This window comes from Sus scrofa, chromosome 6 (assembly GCF_054392235.1).
Source record: "Sus scrofa isolate SSC_HxYL_T2T_F1_AM1 chromosome 6, Sscrofa_HxYL_maternal_Yorkshire_Landrace_v2.0, whole genome shotgun sequence".
NCBI classification, from domain to species: domain Eukaryota; kingdom Metazoa; phylum Chordata; class Mammalia; order Artiodactyla; family Suidae; genus Sus; species Sus scrofa.
In genome coordinates this window covers 8,430,655-8,446,955 of record NC_139388.1, presented here as the reverse complement: position 1 = coordinate 8,446,955, position 16,301 = coordinate 8,430,655, and positions in this window count along the sequence as shown.

Sequence of the window (16,301 nt, the reverse complement as noted above, 5' to 3'; positions counted from 1 at the left end):
TGTGGGTGGAGAGGGGGCTTCACCCCTCCAGGGACCTACAGCAAAACCTAGAGACATTTTTGTTCGTTCCAACAGGCCACGGAGAGTGTTAGGACACAGGACGGCCCCTCACGCAGGAATCATCAGCTCAGAAGGTCAAGAGCACGGAGGCTGAGCCAGGGCGAGGAGCGGCCTGCAAGGGCAGAAGTTTCTCCTGTGCTCCAAGCACCCATTACTGTCCACATACCGTGTCAAACACAGACCTCAATCACCGAATCCTCAAAACATCATTTGTAAGGTCGCATTACCAGCCTCGTTTCATAGTTAGGGAAACTGAGACTTAGAGGGATTTTTAAAAAGTTTTTAAGCTGCTTTCCTCAGAACCCCCTGCCAGTCAACACAGAGCCAGATCGCAAAGTATAACTGATGCCACAAAGCCTGAGCTCTCCCCTCCAAGCTGAGCCATCGCTCACAGTGAAAAATCCCCGCGCTGTGCCAGTTACTCTATGCATCTTCTGGACCCCATGGGAAGTGTGAAATGGTGGGAAAAGTGGGGCCATGGACTTCTGGTAGACCCAAATTCAAAGCCCTGCTCTGCTATTTTGACTTGGCATACAACAGGTTATGGGCACATTAGTAAAACTCTCTGGGCCTCGGTTTCCTCATCTGTAAAATGGGCTGATGATGTGACCCATCAGAGGGTTTTCATGATATTATATTATTTGAACAGTGTCCAGCCATCAGGGACCTCAACAAACAGCAGCTACGAGTGTGACTGCTGCTGCTGAGTTTGAAATTCAGAGCCATGGAGGGAAGTGGGGCCATGGGGGGCAAAGAGGGGGACTGACGGTGGAGGGTGAGAAGCGGGGAGGGGTGGAGGGAGATGGGCCTATGGCTTCCAGAACTCTTGCTTCCGACACCCCTCTGCACTTCTTCCTTTGCAGAAAGCCCTGCATTTTGTTTATCTGTGCAGGTGATTCTGATTCTGTCTTGCCAAATACTCAGATCTGTTAAGTTCCAAACAGGACTCATCAGGTCTAGAAAAGCAGGCTGAGGTGAGAGCAGGGGAACTCCTCTGGAGCTTGCAAAACCACCTGGCTTTGAACCTCGCCCAGCCTGGCCTGCACACCTGTTCCATGCAAGTGATTTGACGTAACTCATCCAATGTTCCCGGAAGTCCCCGTGAAGTCCTGGGCTGCCCATTTCATAGGGAAACTGAGTTTCCCTGAGGCCCTGGGAGGTGTATTACTTTGCCCACAGTGGCACAGCTAGGAAATGGACATCTGAGCCCTGCCTCCAAAGGCGGTGCCTTTAACCACTTCACCTCAAGCCCAGTGTGTTTAAAGATGGCTCTAAGACTGATGAGGGCACTAGAGCATTTTCTCTGGCTTCCCCTCTCCATCCCACTGGGGTATGCTGGCCAAAGTGAGCATGCTCCCCAAACCCCAGACCAGCCTCCTGGTCTGAAAAGATCAGCGTCCCAGAGGGCACAAGGGGACTGAAAATCAGGACCTTCTAGAATAGCACCAGTAGAACTTTGTGCGATGACACCAATGTTCTGTGTCTACGCCATCCAGTGTGGTAGCCACCAGCCACAGGTGATGGTACATTTGAAAGGTGGCTGGTTTCACCGTGGAACTCAAGTTCCCACTTTATTTCAAATAACGGAATTTTTAAATTTAAATGGTCACACGTGCCTCATGGCTTCCACACTGGACAGTGCAGAGAAAATGTAGGCGTCTCAGTCTCTGAGTTTCTGCCAACCATGTGCTTCTCAGAGCTCCCTTCCACAGAATCTCAGGTTTAAAAGCCACTGGCCCTTGACTCCTCTGGGTGCAAGGATGAGAAAGACTGTGCGATGCGCTGACCCCTGAAGGATTGTCGCATTCGTGTTTCAAAATTCACAGGTACATATGGAGACCCTAGCACATATCAGGCCGGAGCTGGAAATGGGTGCCATCCCTACGCCCGGGGCGCAGTTAAAGGATAGCAGTAATCACGACATAGTGACAGTGATGATAATGATGATGAGAGTGGTGATGACAGCAACGAAGACAGCGGTGGTGACGCAGGTGGTCGTGGGAGGTGGCGATGGTGACGCTGCTGCTGAGGACAAAGGCCACAGAGTCGAGTTAAGACTGTGGACTTGGAGTCACTCTCTGGATTCACATCCACATTCCACCACTTACTAGCTCTGAGGCCACAGCCAAGTCGTTCGGCCTCTTCAACCCTCAGGTCTCTCTTTTGAAAACACAAGGTTAATAAAACCATGTCTTCCTAAGGTGGTTGAGAGCGTTAAATAAAATATATAAGGTGCAGAGCATAGCCTGACACGTAGGGAGGACCAGTTAAATGTAAGTATTATTATTATTATTTGCTACCGCTTATAAAGGGGGTGCACCATTTCCCAAGTTGTTTCACCCAATAGCAACTCGTTTTCACACTGACTCTACACTCCTTCCCATTGGACAGATAAGAAAACCGAAGCTCAGATAAATTTCAAGGATTCACCCAGGTGAGTGAGCAGCACTGCTGTGAGGTCAGCTCCCATCTATTTGTCTCCAAAACTTACGTTGCAGAGTTGCCCAGGATGCTACAAATCAGAGATGCCAGGGGCTCTCAACATAGTATCTGTGGAAAGAAAGAAAGGGCTGTGCGATTCAGGTAAGTCACTCCACGTCTCAGATCCTCAGGTGCCTGGGCCATGAAACACCGATGGACTCACCTGGGTCAGTAAGTAAGACAGTCGGTGTAAAGGGCGCCGCGCGGAGCTTCCGTGCACAGAAGCTGCGGTATCAGCTCACGTGATCAACTCGCAGTTAATCAGGGACCATATGCCTGGCACGCAGGCTACAGATGCCCCCCACCACGACCGGTTCTCCATGCCCTCAGTCCTTCGGTGGCACAGCACAAACCTCTGAACTGTGTTTTCCGAGCGGAAGGAAGGACAATGTCACCTCCCCAGATGGCTTTGGAGTGCCTGGCAAGGCGCAGTGAGGAGCGACGGCGCTCCGGGAAGCAGCGCCCTGCAGCATCACTCCGCGCCTCTGCCGCAGACCCGCCCGGGCTGGGGGTGACCCACCACCCCGGACCCATTCACCCTGGTGGTGAATCGAAGCGCAGAGGCTCCGGGAGAGACCCTGAAATTACTGACAATCAGCTGGGGCCAGAACAGCCAGGGGAGGGAGAGGATATTTATAAACCTGGCTCCGGTGACGGGAGCCCTCAGGAACCTGAGAGGGGAGCAGCTTCCCCACCCCGCAGGGACACCGAAGAGGAAAAACACCGACACACTCCGAGCTTGGGCCGCGGTCAAAAGCCACAGAGGGCGCATCCAAGTCCCCTTCTAAATTTAGAACATTCAGCCAAACCAGTTCTCTGGCTCACCCAGCATTTCTCCTGCTGGCTGGACCAGGACCTTCTTCGGAGAGCCAGCAATACAGATGGGAGCCCAGATCCCAACCCACTTCACCTCCATTTTTGTTCCTGTGACACTGACAGTCGGGACCCCTGGGGCCCTTCTCAAACCTGAGCCAAGCGCCTGTGGGGCAGGAAGGGATGCGAAGTCAGAAATGAGAGGTCCAGTGTTGGAGCTGGCTGCTGCATCCAACCAGCCGAAGATCTTAGACAAGCATCCCAAGCTTCCCAAGTCTCACTTCATCCATAGCGTGAGCAGAACCCAACACAGTGGCATATGGCGGCCACCTGACCCGTGTGGCTGAGCCAAGCTGGGCACTGGAACCTGAAGGTACCTGTTCTGACTCTCTCCTGCCTTCTCTTTTACCAAATTCCACACAGTTATTTAAATGATACCTGGGTGTTCGAGGCGCAAATTTTAGTCCAGGGATTAAAAACAGGGGCCACAGTAATTGAAAGGAAAATGTATTTCTCTGTCCTTGACCCCCAGCTACCACTGCGTAGCATCTACCCTGTCTTTAAAGCCCTCCTGCTATTCTAGTACCTCTGCTTTCATTGACGATGAAGAGGATGCTGCTGCTGCTGCTGATAATAATAACTCGCATTTATAGAGCACTTATATACAGATATCGGTCAAGGACTTTATATGGATTATCTTATGTAATTTAATTCAGTTATTAATAGCATATACATGTATATGTGCATGTGTGTGTCTGTATATATATATATAAAATCTCAAAACCAAGATTCATATGACACAACAATCAAAAATACAAAACAGCAAAACCCACGCTAATGTCCTTCCAATTCTCTCAATCTTCACACCAGCCCTAAGATAACCTCACCTCCCCGGTTGCGTCCACAGGGGGCGCTCTGCCTAAACTCAAGAACACGCCCTTCTTCGCTGCCCCACAGAAACCTTCTGCCATGTGGCCCTCATGACCGGCTCTAGCTCCAGCTCTCTAGAGGAGGGTCACTGTTGTCCCCAAAGTCCCACTGCCCTGCACTGTGCCCTCCAGCGTGACGGCATTCTGTGCTCCAGTAGCCACCCCAACTGGGAAAACACCTGTCCCCAGTGGCGCTACATCCTGTTTCCCGGGTAACAAAACACCGCAGCCGTGGGCCCTCAACGCCTCACCAAGTTCGGACCCGTGGCAGCCCTCTGATTTGGTGCTCAGGCTGTATTGTTGTTGCCTTGCCCTGGGGCGTTGAGCGGGCAAGTGCGTTCCTCACACACCCCTGTTCTAGGTCTTGGATTCACTCTTCCCTCGGGATGTTTCTTTCCAGAGGCATTGAGCAAATAACCCCGTAAGGTCGTCACCCCACCAGCCTCTAGACTGCCAGGTCATTGCTGCCTCCTGGGTGAACATAAGCATTTGCACTGCCCAGGTGGGACTTCCCCTCCGAAGCTGGGGCCTCTAACCTGCCACGCGGCAGCTCATGCCTTTCAGTTGCCTTCTTAGTACAGGGCTGGTTTTGCAGTGACTCATCTTCAGTCTCCCTCTGCTGTCTCGAGAAACCCTGCGAGCTGTCCAGGCAATTTGTTGGCAGGAAGGGAGCCTCTTTGCTCACAGAAGGTGCTCAGGGACCCAGGCTATATCTCCTTGATGTGATCCTGCTCACCAGGAAGGTAAGGGATTCATGTGAGGTCAGACTCACCCCTTGGCCTCTTCAATTCCACGCTCAACCCCATGGGCTAATTGCCAGGAAGGTGAGGCTCTGAATTCCTGGTTGTCCACCAGGAATTTCAAAGCAAGATGGGCCTGAGCTCTGTGCGTCTTTGGGATGAAGAAGCATCTGGTATGGACTGACCATGGTCAACTGTGAAAACAGCTGGGCCCACAGGGCAGTGCCAGAGTGGCAGCTGGCTTATAAAATGTTCTCGCAAGAAACAGCCCCAGCCCCTTGGCTCTCAGCCTGTGAGTCAGCAGCCTCGGCTACGGCTTGCTACTCACCACAAAACTGCACGTGTTTGGAAAGTTGGTGACATCTGGAGTTTCGGTCTTAATCAGGCTGCTTCTGGCATTACCTTTCCTGGCATGGAGCTGATTCTGGGTGTTTTTCAAACTTGTATCTAGGGAATTCCATAGAAAAACCCCAAACTGAGTCCCTGCTAAAGTCACAGCTTGACATGCCTTGGCCTGCATATTCGCCCCACGGTGTGATGTGTATCCACACTGAGAATGACTGACCAGAGACAGTAAAGCTATGGCACTCAGCTGTGACTAGACAGGACGTTTCCCTCCTGTGACTAGACAGGACGTTTCCTGCCTTGAGGCCCAGCTCTGCCCTGACCAGGTAAAGCACCTGTCTGAGTTTCTCTTACTTTGTCTAAAAAAAAAAAAAAAAAAAATGGGGAAAATTATATAAGTAAAGCACTTAGAAACTAATTAACATATGTTTAAAATAGAGGAGCACTATAAAAAGCATAAACATGGTGTCATTATCCCACAAAAAAAAAATGACCAATGATTTCATACCACCATACACACACACTCACGCAATTTTTTGTTCAAATCAGGCTCTGACATCATCTAACACGGCATTTGGTACCTATGTCTCTTCTAAGTTCCCTTCTCCCATTGATACTTTCTCTTTTGAGATTCATCTGGTGAGGAAACCAAATGCTGAAATACTCTGTTCTGCAGTTTTCCACATTCTGTATTCGGTTAATTGCATTGATGGAGTTTTGTTTAATGTATTTCTCTCCCATGTATTTCCTGGACATTAGAAGTCCAATTCTGAGGCAGGTGGCATAGTGTCCTGCCAGGAGGAGGAAAATAATTGAGGTATGGTTGTTTCCTTATCGGTGAAATTAACAGAAATGGGGACCATTACCTAAATCTAAAAACTCACGAGGGGTCACAGCTCAATCACTTTTAAGAGCATGAAAGGGGCCTGACACCAAAAAGTACGAGGATGCCAGTACAGAGTAAAGGTCACAGGGTTTAAAATGAGATGGCTCCACATTCTAAACCCAGCAGTTGCTATTTACTAACTGGGACTATGTATGGACTTGGAAAGGTTACTTAACTTTGGTGAGACTCAATTTCATCATAGGTTAAAAGATCATAATATCACCCAACCAACTGGTTTGTTGTAAGGATTAAACAAAGTAATAGATATAAAAGGCAGTGTATAAGAGCTGGAGGAATCATGCTTGCTGACTTCAGACTATACTAAAAAGCTATAGTCATCAAAACAGTATGGTAGTGATAGAAAACCAGACATAGAAATCAATTGGAACTGGATAGAGAACCCGGAAATAAACCCACACACTTATGATCAATTAATCCACAACAAAGGAGGCAAGAATATACAATGGAGAGAACATAATCTCTTCAATAAGTGATGCCAGGAAAACTGGACATGTATATGTAAAAAGGTGAAATTAGAACATTCTCTAGCATCATATACAAAAATAAATTCAAAATGCATTAAAGACCTAAATGAAAGGCCTACCATAAAACCCCTAGAGGAAAACATAGGCAGAATGCTTTTTGACATAAATCACAGTAATATTTTTTTGGATCCCTCTCCTAAAGCAAAGTAAATAAAAGCAAAAATAGGGAGTTCCCATCGTGGCACAGTGGTTAGTGAATCCGACTAGGAACCATGAGGTTGCAGGTTCGATCCCTGGCCTTGCTCGGTGGGTTAAGGATCCGGCATTGCTGTGAGCTGTGGGGTAGGTCACAGACACTGCTCAGATCCCACTTTGCTGTGGCTCTGGCGTAGGCTGGCAGCTACAGCTCCAATTAGACCCCTAGCCTGGGAACCTCCATATGCTGTGGGAGCAGCCCAAGAAAAGGGAAAAAGACAAAAAAAAAAAAAAAAAGGAAAAAAAAAAAAAGCAAAAATAAACAAATGGGACTTAATTAAACTTAACAGATTTTGCACAGAAAAGGAAACCATCAACAAAACTAAACACAACCTGCTGAATAACAGAAAATACTTGCAAATGATATGACCAACAAGGGATTAATAACCAACATATATAAACAGCTAATACAGCTCAACTTCAAAAAACCCAAGCAACTCCATTAAAAAATTGGGCAGGAGAACTGAATAGACATTTTTCCAAAGATGAAATGCAGGAGTTCCCGTCGTGGCGCAGTGATTAACGAATCCGACTAGGAACCATGAGGTTGCGGGTTCGGTCCCTGCCCTTGCTCAGTGGGTTGACGATCTGGCGTTGCCGTGAGCTGTGGTGTAGATCGCAGATGCGGCTCGGATCCCACGTTGCTGTGGCTCTGGTGTAGGCTGGTGGCTACAGCTCTGATTGGACCCCTAGCCTGGGAAACTCCTTATGCCGCAGGAGCAGCCCAAGAAATAGCAAAAAGACAAAAAAAAAAAAAAAAAAAAAAAAAAAGATGAAATGCAGATGGCCAATAGGCACAGGAAAAGATGTTTGGCATTGTTAATCATGAGGGAAATGCAAATCAAAATCATAGTAAGCTATCATCTCACACCTATCAGAATGGCTATCATCAAAAGAACACAAATAACAAATGTTGGTGAGGGTGTGGAAAAACGGAACACTTGTATACCATTGGTGGGAATGTAAATTGATATACACACTGTGGAAAACAATATGGAGGGTCCTCAAAAGCTAAAAATAGAACTACCAGGACTCAGCAGTTCCACTGCTGGTATATATCCCCAACCCCCCAAAAAATACTAATTCAAAAAGATACATGCACCCAACGTTCGAAGCAGCATTAATTACAACCGCCAAGATAAGACGCAACCTAAGAAGACATGGGGCGTGTGTGTGTGTGTGTGTGTGTGTGTGTGTGTGTGTGTGTGTTTGTATAATGGAATGCTACCTAGTCATAAAAAAGAATAAAATTTTGCCATTTGCAGCAGCATGGATGGACTTGGAAGGTATTGAAATAAGTCAGGCAGAGAAAGATAAATACCATATGATATCACTTACATGTGGAATCTAAAAAATACAACAAACTAGTGAATACAAGAAGAAAGAAACTGAGTCACAGCTATAGAGAAAAAACTAGTAGATACCAGCGGGGAGAGGAGCAATATAGGGGTGCAGGAGTGGGAGGTACAAACTCTTGGGTATAAGGTAGGCTCGAGGTTGTATTGTACAACATGGAGAATAAAACCAATATTTTGTAATAATTGTTAAGTCACAAGTAACTTCTAAAATTGTATTAAATTTTTTTTTTAAAAAAGACAGTGTATGGTACCTGGTGCATGGGAGGTAATCAACAAATGACCCTCTCCCTTGATAACAACCTACTCTATAAGCTGACAGGGAAAACCATCCCCAGTGAGGCCCAAGGGAAAGGGTGTAAGCCAGACCAAAGAGAGAGACAAAGAACTCACCCATACCTCTTCAGAGGTCTAAGTACCACCCCCATGCTGCACCCTCTACAAGAATAAGTGTGAGCTTGTGACTCAACTAGAGCTAGGTTCAAAGTATGATTCTACCATCTCCTGGCCATGTGACTTCTTGGGGTGGTAACACATAACTCGGGTTCACTGAGGGATGGATGACACAGCATATAGAGGGCACACTGACTGTGGGACCTGACATATTACAGATCATTAACAATGGTAGTGATTGTTTGCATACTGTGAATAATAACTGTATCAGCAATAATTGTTGTTGCTGTTGGTGATGGTAGCATAGATAGTATTGATGACTTGGAGAAGCCTAATTTCAGTTTTTTAACTGAGAAACAAAAATGGTAGAAAGTGGGCTATCGGGGTAGATTAATGGGAGTACAACTACCCAAGCTGAGCTCCCTGATGAAACATGATTAGAAAACACCACTGGACCTCCTACCAACCTTCTACCCCTAAGTAAACCTATTCCTCTTCTCATTTGAGACAGAGAAGCCAAAGAATGGTAGTCCTCTTCTCAAGGGAGAATATAAACCCCAGAAGAGAGATGTATATTTTGTCTCCAGGACTTAGCTTTTCATGAAAAAAAAAGGTCCAGCAGATGTTAAGTTCTCAGGATCAGAGGAGCACCCTCCTCATCCCTGGAGAAATCTGAACAGGGGGTAGAGAGAGGTAAGAGCTGTCGCCCCAGCTCACTGGAGACAGGGTGGCATTTCCTCCATCACAGGCAGAAGAGAGAATATGGGAAGGGAGAGACAGCTTTTCCCTGCGGAAATAAAAGCTTAAAAATGCCTTCTGTGGCTAAAATGATAACGTCAAATGCTGACAAGTATGTGGAACAACAGAAGGTGTGTCCCTCATTACAGGCGGGAGTGTAAGATGGTACAGCCACTTTGGAAGACAGCGTCACAGTTTCTTGTACGGCTACACATAGCCTTCATAGACCATTCAGAAATTACATTCCTTGGTTAACTTAAATCAGCTGAAGACTCGCGTCTGCACTAAAATCTGTGCATGAATGCTTATGTTAACTTGACTTAAAATTGCCGAAACTTGGAAGCAACTGAGATGTCCTCCAATGGATGAACGGACACAGACATTACAGGACATCCAGACAGGAGAAATATTATTCTGCAATAAAAAGAAATCGGCTGCCGAGTCCTAAAGAAAATACGGAGGAAACTGAAGTGAAATAAACACATTTGAAAAGCCTACATACTATGTGACTCCAACTATATGACATTCGGAAAGAGACAAAAACTATTGTTGTGTAACCAAGTACTGCAAACATAGTGGCTTAGAACAATACTCATTTACCCCCTCATAGTTTCCATGGATCACAAGTTGGGGCGCAATGCAGCTGAATTATTGATTCAGGGTCTCAGGAGGCTGAAATCAAGGTGTCCATCGAAGCTTGGGTCTCATCTGAGGCTCGGTCCCCTTCCAATCTCATTCAGGGTATTGGCAGCATTCAGTGCCCATGTTTGCAGACCAAGGTCCCTGTTATCTTTCTACAAACCATTGACTGGTGGGTAGTCTCAGCTTCTAGAGGTCTCCTGCCATCCCTGCCTTGTGATTCTCCATTTGGTCCCCAAGCCTTGGAATCTCTGACTTTTCCATGTCTGACCTCTGGTCCCATAAAGGTTCACCTGATGAGGGTAGGCTCATCACGAGAACAAGAGATCCTATGGGGGGTGGGGTGGGGTGGCAAAGCCATCTCAGCAGTCTGCCTACCACAGCCCCAAATCATCAAGTAGCTCTCTTAAAGTCAATAGTCTTGGGCTCCATCTGCAGAAATACCAATCACAAGCAAAGATGAGAAGATGAGTTTATTTTTACACACCCAGGATCAAAGCAGAAACACCTCTGTTTAGATGGCCAACAAACACATGAAAAAATGCTCAACATCGCTGATTATAAGAGAAATGCAAATCAAAACTACCATGAGATACCACCTCACACCAGTCAGAATGGCCATCATTAATAAATCCACAAATAACAAGTGCTGGAGGGGCTGTGGAGAAAAGGGAACCCTCCTGCACTGCTGGTGGGAATGTAAACTGGTACAGCCACTATGGAGAACAGTTTGGAGATACCTTAGAAATCTATACATAGAACTTCCATATGACCCTGCAATCCCACTCTTGGGCATCTATCCGGACAAAGCTCTACTTAAAAGAGACACATGCGCCCACATGTTCATTGCAGCCCTATTCACAATAGCCAGGACATGGAAACAAGCCAAATGTCCATCGACAGATGATTGGATTCGGAAGATTTGGTATATATACACAATGGAATACTACTCAGCCATAAAAAAGGATGACATCATGCCATTTGCAGCAACATGGATGGAACTAGAGAATCTCATACTGAGTGAAATGAGCCAGAAAGACAAAGACAAATACCATATGATATCACTTATAACTGGAATCTAATATCCAGCACAAATGAACATCTCCTTAGAAAAGAAAATCATGGACTTGGAGAAGAGACTTGTGGTTGCCTGATGGGAGGGGGAGGGAGTGGGAGGGATCGGGAGCTTGGGCTTATCAGACACAACCTAGAATAGATTTATAAGGAGATCCTGCTGAATAGCATTGAGAACTATGTCTAGATACTCATGTTGCAACAGAAGAAAGGGTGGGGGAAAAAACTGTAACTGCAATGTATACATCTAAGGATGACCTGACCCCCTTGCTGTACAGTGGGAAAAAAAAAAAAAAAAGATAAAAAAAAAAAAGAAACACCTCTGTTTAGAAAAGAAAAACAGCTGCAAAAACAAAAAAACAAAAACAAAAAAACACCCCACCCAAAACCCACCTTTCTTTTTTTTTGGATATAAAACAGTCATTTTCCCCTTCCTCCTGAAAGTCGGGAAACAACCACTAGGCAGTTGTATTCTTCAAACTTGCGTACCCACGGTTTGTAGGCACTGCGGAAAAGAAAGGGACACATAAAGTCTATTTTCCTGCTTTCAAGGAGCAGACTGAATGGAGAATTCCATTCATTGATGTGTTCATGATTCCATTTATTTATTTTCATTCCGTTAACATCACCTTGGCTTTCTCTCTGTACTATGCACAAAAGTGCTGGAGGTTCGAAACTGGGCTGTGCTCTCAAGCAAACTCACAGTGTAAAAAGCAACATCCTGAGTTGCAACATCATTGAATATCATTTTCAAGTCCCTTCCTGACGGTATGCGTTCTGAGTTGAGAATAATATATAGAAATCAGACCGTGAGTTGCATGATGCAGGTGGAAGACCAAAAGCCTTGGAATCTACACCCAAATGACTGTGTTGATGTCGCCAGTAAGGGAATGAATGAGCATGAAGCAACACACTCAGAAAGACATTATGTGTATAAGTGTAACTGAATTACTTTGCTGTGTGCCTGACACTAATATAACACTGTGAGTCAACTATACTTCAATAAAAATTGTTTTAAAAAGTCATAACGTCACTTCTGGGATTCATCTGCCAAAAATGTACAGCCTGAATTTAAGAGTGAGGAATGATAAGACAAACCCAAATCCAAGGGCATTTTTTAAAGTACAACCAGCTTGTTATATTCCCTTCAAATTGTCAAGGTCAAGAAAATCTTAGAAAAGTGAAGGAACTGTTCCAGACTAAAGGAGGATGAGAACTAAATGTGACATGTGATTCTGGATTGGATTCTAGACCCGAAAATGGACATGGATGGGACATTCAGTAGAGTTGAAATAATTAGATCATAATATTACTTGTTAATTTTCTGATTTTTATAATTGTGCCATGTGTATGTATGATGTTATCATTTGGGGAATCCTGGGGGGGGGAGGGTATGTGCAAATTTAGCGGCTTTGCTTCTGCAAGTCAAGTTATTTTGGAATGAAAAGACAAACAAAAAGGCAGGTTGGAATGCCTGCTCACTGCTGTGTGTCCTTGGGCAAGTTACTTCACCTCTCTGAGCCCTTGTTTTACCTCCTATTAGGTGGAGCCATGCAAAGAGTTTGGGAATAAAAATATTTTTAAAATAAGGAAGTCATCTGAAATAAGTGTACATTTACTCAGCTGTATGTCTGCATATGTTACTTCTTTTTTGATTTTTTTTAATTTTATTTTTTGTATCTCTCTCTTTTTAGGGCTGCACCCATGGCTTGTGGAGGTTCCCAGCCTAGGGGTCCAATCAGAGCTGTATCCACCAGCCTACGCCAGAGCCACAGCAACGTGGGATCTGAGCCGCATCTGCAACCTACACCACAGCTCACGGCCATGCTGCAGCCTTCACCCACTGAGCAAGGCCAGGGATGGAACCTGCGTCCTCATGGATGCCAGTCAGGTTCCTCAACCACTGAGCCAGGACGGGAACTCCATATGTTACTTCTTAATCCTTAAAACCAACAAACAAAACCTAGACGTATGTGAAGGCAAGCGGAGCAAAGCCATCACTGCACATCACGCTAGGATAGAGGCACAATTTGAACTCAGTTCTATTTGATTCCAAACATCAGGTTCAGAAAGAAAGAAAGAAAGGGCGATTGCTGTGATGATAACACTCTTGAACCAATGCAAGACCCTGGGAGGAGGAGAAGGGGAGCAAAAGCCTCCGCAATCAAACAGGAAATGTGGCCAAGAGGAGATACAATCTTAAAGACACAACCGCAAGGCGTCTAAAAAAATTGGCAACCGCAGCCCTATTCTGCCAGGAATTGGCCCACGACGTCTGAATTTTCTCCTCTTTGTCAGTAAGTGCTTGTTAACCATCCAAATGGCTGTGAGAGCCGCCTGTGTGCCTCGCTTTGGAAGCGAAAGTGTAAACAAGTGCGACTGCACAGGTGGCATCCTGGGACACCCCGTGTGCCACGAAGCCAGAGCCCATCAGGTCCCCTGTCACCTCGAGACAGCTCATTTGCCATCTGGCCTGCCAAAGCCCAGGGCTCTGTGTTTGACAATAGTTGGAAAATCACAGGGCCCAGCCTTCCCCGCCCTCGCCCAGTGGGCAACTCCCCCCCGCCCCCCGCAGGGCGCTTAGCGCGGGGCGTGCGTGTGTTCTTCCAGACACGGCGGCCAAACCCGCGGACCCCCAACTCTCCCACGGCCACAAAGCATTTCCGAGGCCCTTAATCCAAGAGGCTATTAAGTTACACCCCACAAGTCACCATCTGGCTGGGGGACTTCCCACATGGGTGGGGTCTCCTGGTGCCTCTCAAATGACAGGGGCTTGGATGTCAGTCCCCGATGACAGTTGCAGAGACACCCCCCCCATGCCCCCCTCCCAGTTCGCCTCCTCCCCTGTGCTCCAGTCAGGTCTCCATGGTTTCAAAGGGAAAGGGGACAAGGTGGGTATTGGGGAATTTCCACTAATAGGACGCCTACTATGTGCCAGCCCCTCTTGGGCACTTGCGGCATTTAGCTCAGGTCAGTGCCATAATAACATGCAATAGGAGCTATTGTGCCCATTGTACAGATTAAGAAATCAAGACTGTCACTCATTAAAGCCAAATCAGAGATTTCAAGGCAAGGTCGTCTGACTCTATAAAAACCACATAAATCACGCTCTGTCCCCGAAGGGCGAAGCCTCTAATATCCTTGCCTTTGATCTCCCCACTTGGTTCTCAGCAAAGTCTCCCCACATTTCTTGCCAACAGGACAGTCCTGGAGGAGGAACTATCACTGATTTATGCACACCCTGGCGCTGCCTGCCTGCCTGGTGCCCCGGACAGTCTCCTCCCCATCCTTGGACAAGGTGGCAGCTGCCCTATAAAAGTGCACAGGGCCCCCCTCCCACCCTCCATCCTGAACTCTCACAGCCACCCTTGTCCCTGCTGTCCATTCTGTTGCTGGGTGCTGGCTCTTGGGCAGCCACTCCAGATGGGTGCCCTGATCAGGCTCGTCAGCTCCCACATGCTGACTTCTTGACTTGATTCAGGGCCGAAAGGGTGGTCAGTGTCACCCTAGTTTAGGGAAGCTCCCAGTCCATCCCTGGTCCAATGCCACCGCGTCTGCATTTCCAGGAAGAACTTGGCAGATGGAGACGTAGAGACCTCACTGGAAACCTCAGAAGCCAAGAGCTCCTGGTGGGGCTGCAGAGGCAATCCCCGAGGGAAAGGGCACCAGCTCCCACACGCTCGCGTTTACTCCACACCACAACCTTGAGAGAGGCCACGTGGGCCCCCCGTGCAGGAGGACACAGAGGCCGGCAAGGAGGAGGATGCGCCAGAGTGTCATGGCCAGAGGGCTTCTCTGGGGACAATGCTCCGTTTGGCCACCAGTGGAGAAAGGTTCTCATCTGGGGGAGGAGGGGGGTATTACTGTGTCCTCACCACCTTCCTCCTGGCCTGCGTGTGCTCCCACCAACACGCACCTGTGCTGAGGCCCCTGGCCTTGGCCAGCATAAGCACGGATATGGCTGCTCCTGATTCTGCAGCAGTGCTGTGCCAACAACGGGCCTAAAGAGGGTGTGTGTGTGTGTGTGTGTGTGTGTGTGTGTGTGTGTGTGTGTGTGTGTGTGTGTGTGTGTGTGTGTAGGTAGGAATCCGTCTACCTACCTAAGATCATATTTTAAATAAATCTTATACATATGTATGTGTGTATATATAAAAAGATATATATAAAATTGCATGCATGTAAACCTCATTCCATCATTAACGAGTGACTGTGCCAACAGCTGTTCTAAATATTTTGTATATAGATTAAAATCCTATTTATATATGCATATAATCTCATTTCTTATATTGGATTTTTTCTTTTTTGGCCACCCCGCACCATATGGAGTTCCTGGGCCAGGGGTCAGATCTGAGCCACAGTTGCGGCAATGCCAGATCCCTGATCCACGGTGCCGGGACGGGGATTGAACCTGCACCCCAGGGCTCCAGAGATGCCAGCTCTTTCCCATATTTTTATCTTATCTATATAAAATGTCACATATATACATATAATGTAAATCACATTAAGCCATTAAATAGCAACTATCTGTCATGAGTACCCCAAATTCTTTATAATGATACTTACATATAATCTCATCTATTAATCTTGTATATCTCCTAGGAGTCTGAATGGCCATCATCAAAAAGTTTACTGACAATAAATGCTGGAGAGGGTGTGGAGAAAAGGGAAGCCTCCTACACTGTTGGTGGGAATGTAAATTGGTACAAGCACCCCGGAGAACCGTACGGAGGTTCTTTAAAAAACTAAATATAGAATGTGATCCAGCATCCCACTCCTGGGCCTATATCTGGAGAAACCCATAACTCGAAAAGGTTTTCACACCCCGGTGTTCATTGCAGCACTATTTACAACAGCCAAGACATGGAAGCCACATAAATGCGCATCGACAGAGGAGTGGATGAAAAAGATGTAAGGTGTAAAAGATTTACGATGGACTATTACTTGGCCATAAAAAAGAATGAAATAATGCCATTTGTAGCAACATGAATGGACCTAGAGATTGTCATACTGATACTTAGATTATCACACTAAGATCATACTAAGTGACCTGTCAGAGAAAGACAAATACCATATAATATCACTTATATATGTGGAATCTAAGAAAATGA